At 35.0% G+C, this 18,238-nt stretch overlaps 1 pseudogene across 1 annotated transcript; it reads right to left on the reverse strand.

Annotated features, from left to right (window-relative positions):
- Nucleotides 1-370: 370 nt before the first annotated feature.
- Nucleotides 371-17,179, reverse strand: LOC309659570 (putative E3 ubiquitin-protein ligase HECTD2 pseudogene; annotated as a pseudogene). Its single transcript has 2 exons — nt 17,126-17,179; nt 371-12,183 (listed from the first exon to the last, which is right to left on the reverse strand). The product of its transcript is annotated as a putative E3 ubiquitin-protein ligase HECTD2 pseudogene (transcript).
- Between the last annotated feature and the right edge of the window lie 1,059 nt (nt 17,180-18,238).

Genomic DNA, 18,238 nt, shown 5'->3' on the forward strand with positions numbered 1-18,238 from the left:
AAGTAAGGTAACCATATGTTCATGGGTTTAACTCTGGGCTCTCTATCCTGTTCCATTGATCTATATTTCTGTTTTTGTGCCTGTACCATACTGTATTGATTACTGTATCTTTGTAGTATAGTCTGAAGTCTGGGAGCCTGATTCCTCCAGCTCTGTTTTTCTTTCTCAAGATTGTTTTGGCTGTTCAGGGTCTTTTGTGTTTCCATACAAATTGTGAAATTTTTTGTTCTACTTCTGTGAAAAATGCCATTGGTAGTTTGATAGGGATTGCATTGAATCTGTAGATTGCTTTGGGTAGTATAGTCATTTTCATAATGTTGATTCTTCCAATCCAAGAACGTGGTATATCTCTCCATCTGTTTGTGTCATCTTTAATTCTTTCATCAGTGTCTTATAGTTTTCTGCATACAGGTCTTTTACCTCCTTAGGTAGGTTTATTCCTAGGTATTTTATTCTTTTTGTTGCAGTGGTAAATGGGAGTGTTTCCTTAATTTCTCTTTCAGATTTTTCATCATTAGTGTATAGGAATGCAAGCGATTTGTGTGCATTAGTTTTGTATCCTGCTACTTTACCAAATTGATTAGCTCTAGTAGTTTTCTGGTAGCACCTTTAGGATTCTCTATGTATGGAATCATGTCATCTGCAAACAGTGACAGCTTTACTTCTTCTTTTCCGATTTGGATTCCTTTAATTTCTTTTTCTTCTCTGATTGCTGTGGCTAAAACTTCCAAAGCTATGTTGAATAATGGTGGTAAGTGTGGACAACCTTGTCTTGTTCCTGATCATAGAGGGAATGATTTCAGTTTTTTACCATTGAGAATGATGTTGGCTGTGGGTTTGTCATTATGGCCTTTATTGTGTTGAGGTAAGTTCCCTCTGTGCCTACTTTCTGGAGAGTTTTTATCATAAATTGGTGTTGAATTTTTTTGAAAGCTTTTTCTGCATCTATCAAGATGATCATTTAGTTTTTATCCTTCAATTTGTTAATATGGTTTATTACATTGCTTGATTTTCGTATATTGAAGAATCCTTGCATTCCTGTGATAAACCCCACTTGATCATGGTGTATGATCCTTTTAATATGGTGTTGGATTCTGTTTGCTAGTATTTTGTTGAGGAATTTTTCATCTATGTTCATCAGTGATATTGGCCGGTAGTTTTCTTTCTTTGTGACATCTTTGTCTGGTTTTGGTATCAGGGTGACGGTGGCCTCGTAGAATGAGTTTGGGAGTGTTCCTCCTTCTGCTATATTTTGGAAGAGTTTGAGAAGGACAGGTGTTAGCTCTTCTCTAAATGTTTGATAGAATTCACCTGTGAAGCTATCTGGTCCTGGGCTTTTGTTTGTTGTAAGATTTTTAATCACAGTCTCAATTTCAGTGCTTCTGATTGGTCTGTTTATATTTTCTATTTCTTCCTGGTTCAGTCTTGGAAGGTTGTGCTTTTCTAAGAATTTTTCCATTTCTTCCAGGCTGTCCATTTTATTGGCAAATTGTTGCTTGTAGTAATCTTTCATGATCCTTTGTATCTCTGTAGTGTCAGTTGTTACTTCTCCTTTTTCATTTCTAATTCTGTTGATTTGAGTCTTCTCCCTTTTTTTCTTGTTGAGTCTGGCTAATAGTTTATCAATTTTGGTTATCTTCTCAAAGTTCGTCTTTTAGTTTTACTGATGTTTGCTATAGTTTCCTTCATTTCTTTTTCATTTACTTCTGATTTGATTTTTATAATTTCTTTCCTTCTGCTAACTTTGGAGTTTTTTTGGTTCTTCTTTCTCTAATTGCTTTAGGTGTAAGGTTAGGTTGTTTATTTGAGATGTTTCTTGTTTCTTGAGGTAGGATTGCATTGCTATAAACTTCTCTCTTAGAACTGCTTTTGCTGCACCACATAGGTTTTGGGTAATCATGCTTTCATTGTCATTTGTTTCTACGTATTTTTTGATTTCCTCTTTGATTTCTTCAGTGATCTCTTGGTCATTAAGTAGTTAATTGTTTAGTCTCCATGTGTTTGTATTTTTTACAGATTTTTTTTCCTGTAATTGATATCTAGTCTCATAGCATTGTGGTCAGAAAATATACTTGATACAATTTCAATTTTCTTAAATTTACCTGTGCTTGATTTGTGACCGAAGATACGATCTATGCTGGAGAATGTTTCATGAGCACTTGAGAAGAAAGTGTATTCTGTTGTTTTCAGTTGGAATGTCCTATAAATATCAATTATGTCCATCTTGTTTAATGTATCATTTAAAGCTTGTGTTTCCTTATTTATTTTCATTTTGGATGAGCTGTCCATTGGTGAAAGTGGGGTGTTAAAGTCCCCTACTATTATTGTGTTACTGTTGATTTCCCCTTCTATGTCTGTCAGCATTTGCCTTATGTTTTGAGGTGTTCCTATTTTGGGTGCATAAATATTTACAAATTTTATATCTTCTTCTTGGATTGATCCCTTGATCATTCTGTAGTGTCCTTTTTTGTCTCTTGTAATAGTCTTTATTTTAAACTGTATTTTGTCTGATATGGGAATTGCTACTCCAGCTTCCTTTTGATTTCCATTTGCATGGAATATCTTTTTCCATCCCCTCACTTTCAGTCTCTATGTGTCCCTAGGTCTGAAGTGGGTCTCTTGTAGACAGCATATATACAGGTCTTGTTTTGGTATCCATTCAGCCATTCTATGTCTTTTGGCTGGGGCTTAATCCATTTACATTTAAGGTGATTATCAATATGTATGTTCCTATTTCCATTTTCTTAATTGTTTTGCATTTGTTATTGTAGGTCTTTTCCTTCTCTTGTGTTTACTGCCTAGAGAAGTTCCTTTAGCATTTGTTGTAAAGCTGGTTTGGTGATGCTGAATTCTCTTACCTTTTGCTAGTCTGTAAAGTTTTAAATTTCTCCATCCAATCTGAATGAGATCCTTGCTGGGTACATTAATCTTGGTTGTAGGTTTTTCCCTTTCATCACTTTAAATATGTCCTGTCACTCTCTTCTGACTTGCAGAGTTTCTGCTGAAAGATCAGCTGTTAACCTTATGGGGGTTCCTTTGCATGTTATTTGTCGTTTTTCCCTTGCTGCTTTTAATATTTTTTCTTTGTATTTAATTTTTGATACTTTGATTAATCTGTGTCTTGGTGTGTTTCTCCTTGGATTTATCTTGTATAGGACTCTCTGCTCTTCCTGGACTTGATTAACTTTTTCCTTTCCCATATTAGGGAAGTTTTCAACTATAATCTCTTCAAATATTTTCTCAGTCCCTTTCTTTTTCACTTCTTCTTCTGGGACCCTTATAATTCAAATGTTGGTGCATTTAATGTTGGCCCTGAGGTCTCTAAGACTGTCCTCAATTCTCTTCATTCTTTTTTCTTTATTCTGTTCTGCAGTAGCTCTTTCCACTGTTTTATCTTCCTGGTCACTTATCCTTTCTTCTGCCTCAGTTATTCTGCTATTGATTCCTTCTAGAGAATTTTTCATTTCATTTATTGTGTTGTTGATCATTGCTTGCTCTTTAGTTCTTCTAGGTCCTTGTTCAATGTTTCTTGAATTTTCTCCATTCTATTTCCAAGATTTTGTATCACCTTTACTGTCATTACTCTGAATTCTTTTTCTGGTAGACTACCTATTTCCTCTTCATTTGTTTGGTCTGGTGGGTTTTTACCTTGCTCCTTCATCTGTTTTGTGTTTCTCTGTCTTCTCATTCTGCTTAACTTACTCTGTTTGGGGTCTCCTTTTTGCAGGCTGCAGGTTCATAGTTCCTGTTGTTTGTGGTGTCTGCCCCCAGTGGGTAAGGTTTGTTCAGTAGGTTGTGTAGGTTTCCTGGTGGAGGGGATTAGTGCCTGTGTTCTGGTGGATGAGGCTGGATCTTGTCTTTCTGGTGGACAGGACCACGTCTGGTGGTGTGTTTTGAGGTGTCTGTGACCTTATTATGATTTTAGGTATCCTCTCTGCTAATGGGTGGGGTTGTGTTCCTATCTTGCTAGTTGTTTGGCATAGGGTGTCCAGCACTGTAGCTTCTGGTCGTTGAGTGGAGCTGTGTGTTAGTGTTGAGATGGAGATCTCTGGGAGAGCTTTCTCCTTTTTATATACATGGAGCCGGGAGGTCTCTAGTGGTCTAATGCCCTGGACTAGGCTCTCCCACCTCAGAGGCATAGGCCTGACCCTTGGCAGGAGTACAAAGGCCCGGTCAGCCACACAGCTTTGGGGAAGTCTGAGGTCTTCTGCCAGCATTCAGTAGGTGTTTTGTAGGAGTTGTTCCACATGTAGATGTATTTCTGATGTAGTTGTGGGGAGGACGGTGATATCCACGTCTTACTCCACCACCATCCTGAAGGTCTCCTTAATTCTTAGATTTATTAAAATGCACCTAAAGTTTCATCATAGAACATGATGTTTATGGTTGACTTTTAGTAGTTATCTCATTAATGAGGTTAAGGGAATTTTCTCTATTCCTACTTTGCTAAAACATTATTGTTATTATTTTTAGTTATCAACAAATTTTGAATTTTAGTAATTTTTAATTTATTAAGCTAATCTGAATATTTCTCAAATTTAATGTGTTAAAATATATAAGTAAATCAATTACTTTTCTATTTGAGTATAATTTCTCTCATGATAAATCCCACTGATTGATGATATAATTCATACACACACACACACACACAGTTGTATTAGATTAACTTATTTAATATATTTACAGTTTATGTTCATATGTAAGAATGTATAATTTTTATATTGTCTTTATCGCTGATATCATAGTTCACCAAGGTTATAAAATTAGTTGTACAAAGTCCCCTTTTTTGATTCTCTGCAATATTTAGCATAAGAAATATTATACAATTTTATTTTATTAATTTATGGTTTTATCTGCTCTCCCTTCTATGTACTTTAGACTTATTCTATGGTTCTTTTTCTGGCTTCTTGATGCAAATTTTTAGCTCATTTATTTTCAGTTTTTCTTGTTTTTGATTACAGAATGTGTTTTGTCTGCTAGCAAGCATTTAAGAATTTTTTAAATAATTTCATTGATCCTGACATATATACTCCATGTATGCTCGAAAAGAATTTATATTCTCTTTCTGGCATACATATAATATAATTATATACAATATATACCAATTATATAAGTACTAAATGATAAAAATAGCATAAATATGTATATATTTATATATAATTATCTTATACATATATTTATACTCATTACTATCTATCTGTTTAATCTACTGCAGTATGGTATTGGCTAAAGGATAGACCTGTAAATAATAATAAAGAGATTCCAGACATAGGCTTACATATATGGTTAACCAATTTTCATCAAGGAAGCCAAGGAAGTTCAGGATAGTAATTTAAACAAATAATGCTGAAACTATGAGATATTTTTCTACAAAAGAACTCTCAATCCCACCTTGCACTATACAAAGATTAATTAAGTTGAAGTGAATGATAAACATAAATATCAAACTTAAAATTATAAATATTAGAATAAAACATAGAAGAACATCCTTGTGGCCTTGGGTCAAACAAAAATTTTCTTAGCTACAACACAAAAGTCATGAACCATAATGTTTTTAAAAAATTGATAAATTGGACTTCCTCAAAATTAAAACTTTTGCATTTCAAAAGGCACTCTTTAGAAAATGACAGGATAACTTTAGACTAGGAGACAATATATACAAAATAATTCTCTGATGAGGGATTTGTATTCAGAATATATAAAGACCCGTTATAACTTAATAAGAAAATAACTCAATTAAAAATGTGCAGAAGATTTGAGCAGAAACTTCATCAAAGATGATGCATAGGTAGCAAGTAAAAACATGAAAAGATGCTCACTACCATTAGTCATTAAGGAAATGCAAATGAAAATCACAGTGAAATATTATTACATATGTATTAGAATGACTAAAATAGAACAGACAGTACCAGCTACTGGCAAGAATGTGGAATATTTATACATTGTTGGTGGGAATGCAAAATAGTATAGACATGTTAGAAATCAGTTTTCTCACAAAGTTAGATACTTATCATTTGACTCAGAAATCTCGTTCCTGCATATTTACTCAAGAGAAACAAAATACATGTTCACAAAAAATCCTGTATGGGAAATTTTATTGCATGTTGATAATTGACAAAAACTAGAAACAACGCAAATGTCAATCAACTGTTAAATGGATAAACAAACTGTGGAACACCATGGAAAGGAATTCTATGCAGCAATAAAATGGAAGGATTTACTGATGTATGCAACACATGGATGACTAGCAAATACATAATGCTAAGGGTAAGAAGCCAGATTCAAAAAGCCACAAATTGTATTATTCCATTAACATGATGTTCTGGAAAAGCCAAAACTGTAAGTTTTTTTTTTTTAATTGCTAACAGCAAATGTTTATTCATGATTGAAGCCAAGAAGAATTTATAAATGCATTTTAATACCTTGCTGATAAAATAACATTTCACCTTTTCAAGCTCGTAAGGAATACAGGAAGATATTGTAAAGGCTTTGATGTGTATATCTATCTATCTAACAAAAAAAGAACAGTGGTAACCATGGGCTGGATGTGGGAAAAGTAGGTTGACAAAGGAGCATTTGAGAATTTTGGGGAGTGATGCAAATGTTCACTATCTTTAGTGTGCTAGTGGTTACACATCTGCGTGCATTGTTAAAAATCATAGAACTGTACTTGGAAAAAAGAAAAATTTATTGCATATAAATTATAGCTTAATAAACCTGACTTAATTTTTTAAATTTCTTTTTTTATGGAGGTCTCATATGTATTTGTGGGACATTTTTCTTGAATGCTTTATATTTTTGTTAGTATTTTAGATAGTATATTTTTTAATTTGTGTTGCACCATTTATTAAAGCATAAAGTTAGGGTTAATTTTTATGATATCTGTTAAGTTCCAACAAACCTGCTGAACTGTTACATTATTTTATTTTTCAAATGCTTTTGAATTTTTCTCTGCACACAATTATCTCATTAGTGGATTATAAACATTTTGTTTATTCCTCAAAAAATAAAAAAACAAGGAAAGTAAAGCTCACAGAGTATTTATCATTTACTTAAGTCCACAGGGCTTGAAAGTGCCAGAACCATAATTCCAACACTGTTCTTTCAAATGTAAATCTCAGAGCATTCTTTAATTCGTGTTTTACTTTTATTATTTAATTGCTTTAATTACTTTATTTCAGGCATTTGTATTGGATGTGTATTGTTTGGATATCTCATTTATGCCAGTTTAGCACCTATTTACTATTTTCTAATAATAAATTCTCAACTTCCATCAAGAAAACACCCAGTGCTGCACTCCATCTGTGACTTTGGGTGGGGTTGATGCATGCACATCTGATCAGAGCAGCACATGTGCTGTCCACAGTAAATGGTTTAGGGATCAACACATGACTTACTCCAGGCTTATCATTCAATCTTTGAAATTTAACTGGACATATAAAAGGGAGGAGCACTCTTTCCACTAGGTTTACAGTGCTATAGAATATAAGTGTGAAGCTTTCACAGTGCTCTGTGGGGAGAATCTCCCTGAGGATGAAGCCAGAACACAGGAAAGCAGAATCAAGGGGCAGAGACAGAATTATGATGGCATCTTTGATTCAATTTTCCTGAAAGCCAAATTTGTCCCTGGACTTTTCAGTTATGTGAAATAATAAAATTTTTGCTTGAACTGGTTTGAGTATGAGAGTATCCTCTGATATACTGAAGCATAAAATAAAACATTGATCTGGAAACTGAGAGGTGTCACATGTAATGCATGGTATCAAGGACCTCACAGACTTATAAAGAAGAGAAAGAATGCACATAAATTTGTAAATTTATTATGATAATAACTCTTTTCCGTTGCCTCAATGTCTGATGACCTCACTTTTGAGACCATTTGTAAGAATAAATTGTATTAGATAAATGTAAGCCATTCCCTCATTCAAGCCAAGAAGCAATAATACTTTCAATTCTACCAAATACAGGGAGAAAAAAAATGAAGTAAATCCTGATCTGAGTAAGGAGATGTCGTCCTAAAAAGCTCAGTTTCAGATTTTATTTAATGCCATTGACATATCCTTGGACGTACTTTATTTCAAAATCTAGATTCCCTAATCATTGTGAGTTTTAAAAATCAGAAGAAGACGTGATTCTAAACATTTAAAAATAAACAGCTTTAGCATCTGTGGAATAAAAGCACATGAAGATGACTTCAAGATTTGCTATCTGAAGCTGGGAATAAAACCAAGGACCTTCTCAGTGCTCACAACTCTCTCCCATTTCTGTAAATCATACTATTGTTAAATTAAAAAGCTGAAGAAATAAGTGTACAAATCTATGCATTGAAAATATTATATAACAGTTTTTAAAATGCTGTAAATTGGAAATCAGTCAAAATCTATAGGCTTCGTAATCTCAAATGACATTTAACACTTTCTACCCAGCAAAAGGTTAATTAAAAGTAATTTTTAGACCATACCAATGTGAAATGGGAGAAGAAATTTTATGACATGAAGAGAGTTAAATTGTGAAAATTTATGCCTGTAAATACTGATAAAATGTCAATCTCTGTATATATGGACAGTGTATAAATTGGCTAAGATCAAGTATGTCTTTGACACATTTTTTTTACAGAATTGCATTAAACCTATAGAACAATTTAAAGAGAATTGACATCTTTATAATGTCCAGTGTTACAATCCATGAACATGAATTGTAGATCATGAATCCATTAGGGTCTTCTTTGATTTCTTTCATCAACATTTTTTGATTTTTAGGATAAAAGTCCTTTACATGTATTATTACAGTTATACCTGACTATTTTATTTTGGGGGGACAATTGTAATTTTTTTAAAAAAATGTTGATTTCTACATATTTCTTTTGATTTTTTTTTTAATTGGGATATAGTTGTTTTACAATGTTGCATCAGTTTCTACTGTACAACGAAGTGGAGCCCCTGTGCTATACAGTGGGTTCTCATTAGTTATCTATTTTATACATATTAGTGTGTATTTGTCAATCTCAATCTTCCAATTCATCCCATACCCCTTTTCCCCCTTGGTGCCCATATGTTTGTTCTCTACGTCTGTGTCTCTATTTCTGCCTTGCAAACAGGTTCATCTGTACCATTTTTCTAGATTCCACATATATGCATTAATATATGATATTTGTTTTTCTCTTTCTGACTTACTTCAGTCTGTATGACAGTCTCTATGTCCATCCATGTCTCTGTAAATGACCCCATTTCATTCCTTTTTATGGCTGAGTAATATTCCATTGTATATATGTACCACATCTTCTTTATCCATTCACCTGTCAATGGGCATTTAGGTTGTTTCCATGACCTAGCTATTGTAAATAGTGCCACAATGAACATTGGGGTGTACCACATCTTCTTTATCCATTCATCTGTCAATGGGCATTTAGGTTGTTTCCATGACCTGGCTATTGTAAATAGTACCACAATGAACATTGGGGTGCATGTGTCTTTTTGAGTTATGGTTTTCTCTGGGTATATACCCAGTAGTGGGATTGCTTCTTAGTATATACAAATATAATTGATTTTTATGTGTCACTCATGAATCTTGCAACTGTGTTGAAATCTCTTAATAGTTCTAAGAATTTTTTTGTATATTCCTTGAGATTTTCGATGTAAACAATCATATCATATGGAAATAGGGCCAATTTATTTCTTTAATTTTTTTCTCACCCTATTGCACTGACTAGAACTTCTAGTTTAATAAGAGTAGTGAGTACAGACATCCTCACCTTATCCCAATTTTAGAGGGAAAATATTCAGTTTTTCACTGTTTTTTTTTTTTTTACACCCTTGTACAATCATCTTTATTGATTTGTAAAAGCTGTATACACATCTAAAACCCTGAATTTACTTTGTAAAAATAAATCTTTAGCAATAATGTCACTATCAAAATCCCATTATTCTCAGGCTATTATGTAGTTATTTACATGCTTTTCAGCAACAGTTGAAAAGAATCTTAGAGGACGAAAACCAGTATATCAAAAAACCCTGTAAATTGCATTTGCAATTATACTGTTGTTTAACCGCCATATGAAAATATGGCTACATGCCTTACATTAATGATAATGTAGCTATCTGTGTTGCTATGGTGTGCTAGCAGCACACAAGCTGCCACTGGTCTCCACTCTGTCATCAGTGCATGCTTTACTGCACGATACTTTCCCAGTGGAACACCTGTGACAAACTACTTATGGAGAATGATAAAGTGCTATAAAAAAGAGGGACTAGACCCACACCTGTCTCTGCCATCTGGTCTTTTTCTCACTCAAGCAGTGTTGTATTTTTAGAAAACCATGCCTCTACTGAACATACTTCATATTTGATTTTTAAAAAAGTCAGTATTTTAAAGTTGGTGAGCTTTGTCTAGGTGTTTTGAGACAGAAACATGAAAAGCTTAAAGGCACAATAAGAGGGAAGTGAATGCTACATATAAAATATATTTCAAGTCTTCTAGGTTACTCAAATCCAAAACCTTCTGAATTTGAAATTCCAATAATCAATTTCTGTTTCAGGTCCTTTTTGTTCTTGTAGGGAGGAAGGCAAAGTTGACTGAAGCAGGTGTGGGCCACAGGCAACCAGTTAGTAGAAGTTTCATTCTTTGAGATTTTAAAGTTCAAATCAGTCATTCCTCCTACAGGTACTCTGTCACTTCTTGTGGTAAAATGTAGCAACTTCTTTTGAAGATCAAGAGGAAATCCAAGCACAACATCCCAAAAGTATCATATAGTCAAGTTGGTTTTCGCATAGCCATCATACTGAGTACTTCTCTGCAGGGCGTGCATATCCAGTTCAGGACTTCCACAGACCAGAATTTCAACCTCTTCTGGACGAAGCAGCATTAGGGCATTTGAAGCACACACACTGTGAAATCCATAATAAAATGCAGCAAACTGCTTATACATGGATTTGTTGAGAAGAAAGTCAATATAAAGCTGTGCATATTCTTTCCTATTTTGATTGGTAACTGGAATTTTATCACCACCTGGCTTTAAATTATGGGACTTGATTATTCCGAATTCTTCTTGAAACACCTGAAATGTTGAATAGCAATCTTCTTCAACATTGCCTTCATATGACAGGAGTTCACTTAATCTATCTTTGATTTCTTCAGTGATCCATTGGCTGTTTAGTAACATATTGTTCAGCCTCCATGTGGTTGTGTTTTTTCTGCCAACTCAGGCATAATTTGACACAGGTCGTCAGTGGTAACACTGCAGATGCCCACTGGCATATTTTGATCTTTAGGAACGATGGGAGGGCTCAATAATTTCTTGTAGCAGCAGGGGGGGAAACGAATATCCAAAACAATGCTGTTATAAACAGCTAGTCCCATAAGAATTCCAACCAATCGGAATTCAGAATAGTTGTCACATTTAAAGCTGCTAAACCAATGGCAGTATGAATCCTTATAATACGTAAACATGCCATAATCTGGATGAAAAATTTGGCGAATTAGAAGAAGGAACCATTCTTTAGTCAAGCCGCCCATACCCAAACCAGCTTCCCCTACAAAGGTAACTTTCAACTTCTTTTTCAAGTCTGCTCTTTTCTGGGTTAACTCATCAAGAGAATCACTGACCAGATGTGTCCGCCTTACTTTCATATTTAGAAATAACATATTCATATCAGGTCTCTGTCTTCTAGATACTTTATCCACCAGACTTTGCTGTGAGAATTTCCAAAGCTCTGCCAGGGGTGGTATTCTTCCATGAGATCAATATGATCCAATGTAGAATTATAGAAATCAGTATAAGGAATAAGGGGAGGAAGAACCAAATTGTTTGCAGTATTAAGTAAAGCCAACTTTAGATGATGATGGGATCCACCAGGAACGCTTTGATATAGGTGGAAATTCTTCAGGCTTTGCAGGAAACAGGCGTAAAGAAATAAATTGCAGCAATCTCTCTACCAGTTGTTTGAACCTCTTCTGGGATAATTTTTTAAACCAGTGAACTAGGAAATGATGGTCAGCTTCCACTAACGTAGCTATCTGTCGTAGCAAGTGAGCATAGATGACATATGTAGATGTGTTATTAAATTGAGGATTCTGTAAAAGTATAAAATATGCTCTAAGGTAATCTTTTGTTCGTGGACATTTCCATTCTTGTAACAGGCTGTTAATGATTTCCTTTAATACTGTCTTCTGAATGTCTTGAGGCTGCTAGTGTTGGAGGGTCTCCTGCAGAGGCGGGGGGTGGCTCTGTCTCACCGTGAGGACAAGGACACAGGCAGCAGAAGTTCTGGGAAATACTCCTTAGCGTGAGCCCTCCCAGAGTCAGCCATTAGCCCCACTGAAGAACCCAGGTAGCTCATTCTGTTTTTAATTAATTTATTTTTATTGAAGTATATTTGATTTACAATATTGTATTACTTTCAGGTGTCCAACAAAGAGATTCAAAGTGATTCAGTTATATATATATCAGATACATATATATATCTGATCCTGGACTTTTGCTTGTTGGGAGTTTTTTAATTACTGATTCAATTTCAGTCCTGGTAATTGGTCTGTTCATACTTTCTATTTCTTTCTGATTCAGTCTCAGGAGATTGTACCTTTCTAAGTATTTGTCCATTTCTTCTAGGTTTTCCATTCTATCAGTGTATAGTTGATCATAATAGTCTCTTATGATTCTCTGTATTTCTGTGGTGCTGGTTGTAGTAACTTTTTTTTCAATTCTGATTTTATTGATTTGGGCCCTCTCCCTTTTTTTTTGATGATTTTGGCTAAAGGTTTATCAATTTTATTTATCTTTTCAAACAATCAGTTTTGGGGTTCATTGATTTTTTTAGTCTATCTTTCATTTATTTCTGCTCTGATCTTTATGATTTCTTTCCTTCTACTAATGGGGTTTTGTTTGTTCTTCTTTCTCTACTTGCTTTAGGTGTAAGTTTAGGTTGTTTATTTGAGATTTTTCTTGTTCCTAAGGTAAGCTTGTATCACTATAAACTTCCCTCTTAGAACTGGTTTTACTGTGCCCCATAGGTTTTAGATCATCTTGTTTTCATTTTCATTTGTCTCTAGGTTTTTTTTTTTTTAATTTCCTCTTTGATTTCTTCAGTGATCCATTGGCTGTTGAGTAACATATTGTTCAGCCTCCATGTGGCTGTGTTTTTTGCAGTGTTTTTTTTTTTTTTTCTTGTAGTTGATTTTTAATCTCATAGTGTTGTGGTCATAAAAGATGCTTGATATGATTTCAATTTTCTTAAATCTACCAAGGTTTGCTTTGTGGCCCAGCATGTGATCTATGTTGGAGGCAGTCTTTCACTCTTGATGCATGGTGATAGCTGGAAATTTTAGTAGATGCTCTTCATCAGGTTGAGGTAATTCCACTTTATTACTAATATGCTTAGAGTTTTTATCATGAATTAATGTTGGATTTTCTAAAATGCTTTATCTTGGTCAATTGATATGCCACTTGATTTTTCTTTTTCAGCTTATAGATATGGTGAATTAAATTGATTGATTTTCAAATGTTGAAGAAGTCTTCCATACCTGTTATAGATTTCACTTGGTAATGATGTATTTTTTTTATACTTTTCTGGATTCAATTTTCTAATATTATGTTGACAGTTTTTATGTGTAAGCTCATGGAGATACTGGTCTGTAGATGTTTTTCCTCTTTCTTTCCTTTTTATTTTGTGCTGTCCTTGTCTGGTTTTGATATCATGTTGATACTAGTCTTATAGAATGTGTTGGAAAATGTTTTACACTTTTATATTCTGGAAGAGATTATATAAAATTGTTGTATTCTTTAACTGTTTGGTAGAAATCTTCAGTGAAACATCTGGGTCTGGTTTCTTTTTGGAGAGCTTTTAAATTACAAATTCAATTTCTTTAAAGGTAATAAGATTATTTAGTTTGACTATTTCATCTTTACTGAGGCTTAGTAGTTTGTGGGTTTTGAGGAATTTGTCCATTTCTTCTAAATTGAATTTATGACTGCAGAATTGTTTGCAGTAGTCTCCTCTTATGCTTTTAATGACTACAAGATCTGTAGTGATGTTTCTTGTTTCATTCTTAATATTAGTAATTTATGTATTTGCTAGTTGCTTTCTTTGTCAGTCTTAGTAGAGCATTATCAATTTTAATTTTTTCCAAAAGAAACAACTTCCTTTTCATTGATTTTCTCTATTGTTTTCCTGTTTTCAATTGCATTGATTTCTACTTGTGTCTTTATTATTTCTTCCTTATTCTTGCTTTGGGTATATTTTGCTATTCTTTTCCTATCTTTTTGTCATTCTTTTTAAAATTTTTTTTACATTATTGATTAGAGGCTTTAGGTGAATCTCACGTATTTTAATATGTTGTATTTTCATTTTTATTTAGTTCTATGAATTTTTAATTTACTTTGAGATTTCTTCCTTGACCCAAGGATTATTTAGGCTATTTCCAAGTATAGAGACTTTTTTAGAGACTAGACTAATTTCTAGTTTGATTCTATTATTTTCATAGAACATACTATAAAAATTACAAGTATCTTACATTTGTTGAGGTTTGTTTTATGACTCAGGATATGGTTTATCTTAGTGAATATTCCATAGTGTTTTAAAAAAAGTGTATTCTGCTATTGTTGTATCAACCCATATATTTGAGTAACCACTAAATTTAAATGATATGAGGTATACATAAGGCCTAGTCTCTATCTTTGAGTATCTAATAAAATGGTCCAAGAAAATCTATTTATAAAAATAATTATACATATATCCTCATTAAAAATAATAATAATTATAAAATGGTGATAATCAGAGATTTCCAAATGATTTAGATGAGAACGTTTTTATAGAAAGAGTGGTATTTTTTTCAGACATTAAAGGATGGGTAAAGCTCCACCATACGAGATTTGAAGGAAATATATTGGTTTTGTTTATGTAGGGCATGGAGGCAGAGAGAGGAAAAGGGAAGGAGTTTGACTACCTACTCTTCTAGGATATAGGATTCTACCAATCGAATGTTAAACAGAACCAGATCTAAACACTGGGTGTTGATATAAAAAGATTTCAGATCTCATGCCTCTGGTGTTTTATGTTTTCCTTCCTGGGAAAGCTCTGTTCTAAGGCTATTAAAAGTCAGTGATTTACAGAATGTTAGTACAAAATTGGACTTTGAGAAATTAAGAAATCTAGGTCTGTGAATGTTTCACAACAATAGTTGATTTCCATTTGAAACAAAAGAGAAAGACCTGTTACAAACTATACAAATTATAATATGCCAGAACAGGCAAGAACTAAAAGTGTAAGGCTTTGGGTAAAGAACCAAAACATTTTTTTTTTTCTGTTAAATAAGAGAAAGCACAGTTTCCCTAGAAGTTAAACATGTATTAAGAAATTATAAAACATATTAATCATATAATTTTTCCTACTACAACAAGCAAGTCAAAATACGAAGAAACATTGGAATTATTCATAGCATGTAGGGGAAATGAAATATATAGGATATTTTATGTCAAATTGATAAAAATAAAGTTTCTTATTTGCACACATTTTACATATCCATTATTTATATTTTGCAGATGAAAAATGGAGGGTTAAAGACATATGCAGCACTTGACCAGCATCACATAGTTGATTAGAGGTAATTTTTTTCAATTTTATTCAGGATCTTGGCCTCCATAGTTCATGCTCTTTCTTGTAAAACAAAAACCACAGCTCTCTGCTCATAATAAAAATCTTTACAAAATGGCAAAAAAAAAAAGCATGTCAGTGTTCCCAAAGAGAATATTAACTACATATTCCTTAATAATGCTCACATTTCTATATCTTGGTTTTCCCTGTAGCTCATAGGTTAGTCTTGCTCAGTGTCATGAGCTGGGCTTCCTCTTTTCCAGATTGATAACATGGAAGAACCCAGGGCTCAGTCCTTGATCTTCTCTTCTCTATCTTCACTCACTCCCTTAATGATCTCATCTAGTCTCATAGGTTTAAATACCAACTTTATGCTGATGGTTACCAAATTTGTTTCCCAAGCTCTGACTCTGTATACCCAACTGTGTCCTCAACATCTCCATTTGGATAATTTATAACATCTCACCCTTCACCTGTTCAAATGAACTGCTACTTCTGTGCCCCAAACTTGCTCCAACTTCAGTGTCCTCCCTCTCAATTAATAGCAATTTTATTTCTCCATTTGGTCAGGCAAAAAAAAAAAAAAAAAAAAAAACCTTGGCGACATTACTGATTGTTTTCTTCATTTAATACCCTATATTCATTTTGTAAGGAAATCCCATTGCCTCTACTTTCAAAATATATCTTGCAGAGACCTTCAAAATGGCAGAGAAGTAAAAAGTGGAGATCACCTTCCTCCCCACAAATACATCAGAAATACATCTTCATGTGGAACAACTCCTACAGAATGCTTACTGAATGCTGGCAGAAGATGTCAGATTTCCCAAAAGGCAAGAAACTCCCCACGTACATGGGTAGGGCAAAATAAAAAAGAAAAAACAGAGACAAAAGAATAGGGATGGGACCTGCACCTCTGGGAGGGAGCTGTGAAGGAGGAAAAGTTTCCACACACCAGGAAGCCCCTTCACTGGTGGAGATGGGGGGTGGCGGGAGGGGAAGCTTCAGAGCCATGGAGGAGAGTGCAGCAATAGGGGTGCAGAGGGCAAAGCAGAGAAATACCTGCACAGAAGATCAGTGCCGACCAGCACTCACCAGCCTGAGAGGCTTGTCTGCTCACCCGCTGAATGGGTAGGGGCTGGAAGCTGAGGCTCTGGTTTTGGAGGTCAGATCCCAGAGAGAGGACTGGGGTTGGCTGTGTGAACACAGCCTGAAGGGGGTTAGTGTGCCACAGCTAGCCGGGAGGGAGACTGGGAAAAAGTCTGGACCTGCCTAAGAGGCAAGAGACAACTGTTTCAGGGTGCGCGAGGTGAGGGGATTCAGAGCACCACCTAAACGAGCTCCAGAGACAGGAGTAAGTCACGGCTATCAGCAGGGACACCAGAGACGGGCATGAAATGCTAAGGCTCCTGCTGCAACCACCAAGAAGCCTGTGTGCAAGCACAGATCACTACCCACACCTCTCCTCCTGGGAGCTGTGCAGCCTGCCACTGCCAGGGCCCTGTGATCAAGGGACAACTTCCCTGGGAGAACACAAGGCACGCCTCAGGCTGTTGCAATGGCACGCCAGCCTCGGCCACGGCAGGCTTGCCCCGCATTCCGTACCCCTCCCTCCCCCCGGCCTGAGTGAGCCAGAGCCCCAGATCAGCTGCTCCTTTAACCCTGTCCTGTCTGAGTGAAGAACAGACGCCCTCAGGTGACCTACACGCAGAGGCAGATCCAAATCCAAAGCTGAGCCCCGGGAGCTGTGCGAACAAAGAAGAGAGAGGGAAATTTCTCCCAGCAACCTCAGGAGCAGCGGGTTAAAACTCCACAATCAACATGATGTACCCTGCATCTGTGGAATACCTGAATAGACAGCAAATCTTCTGAAAATTGAGGTCGTGAACTTTGGGAGCAACTGTAGACTTGGGGCTTGCTTTCTGCACCTAATTTGTTTCTGGTTTTATGTTTATCTTAGTTTAGTATTTAGAGTTTATTATCATTGGTAGATTTGTTTATTGATTTGGTTGCTCTCTTCCATTTTTTTTTTATGTAGTATATATATTTTTTTCCTTTTTCTCTTTTTCTGAGTGTGATGTATATGCTTCTTTGTATGATTTGTCCTAGGGTTCTCTCTGTCTATTTTTTTTTTTTTTTAATATAGTTTTTAGCACTTGTTATCATTGGTGGATTTCTTTTTTGGTTTGGTTGCTCTCTTCTTTCTTTCTTTCTTTTTTATTTTTTCTTTTTTTAATTACTTTTTAATTTTTTTAATCTTAATTTTTTTTTAATTTTTATTTTAATATTTTATTTTATTTTTTTATTTCTTTCTTTTTTCCTCACTTTTCTTCTGAGCTGGGTGGATGACAGGGTTTTGGTGCTCCGGCCAGGTGTCAGGCCTGTGCCACTGAGGTGGGAGAGCTGAGTTCAGGACATTGGTGCACCAGAGACCTCCTGGCTCCATGTAATATCAAACAGCGACAGGTCTCCCAGAGATCGCCACCTCAGTGCTAAGACCCAGCTCCACTCAATGACCAGCAAGCTACAGTGCTGGACACCCTATGCCATGCAACTAGCAAGACAGGAATGCAATCACACCCATTAGCAGAGACGAAGCCTAAAATCATAATAAGGTCACAGACATCACAAAACACACCACCGAACGTGGTCCTGCC

Source organism: Balaenoptera physalus (assembly GCF_965194825.1).
Source record: "Balaenoptera physalus genome assembly, chromosome: 4".
NCBI lineage: Eukaryota > Metazoa > Chordata > Mammalia > Artiodactyla > Balaenopteridae > Balaenoptera > Balaenoptera physalus.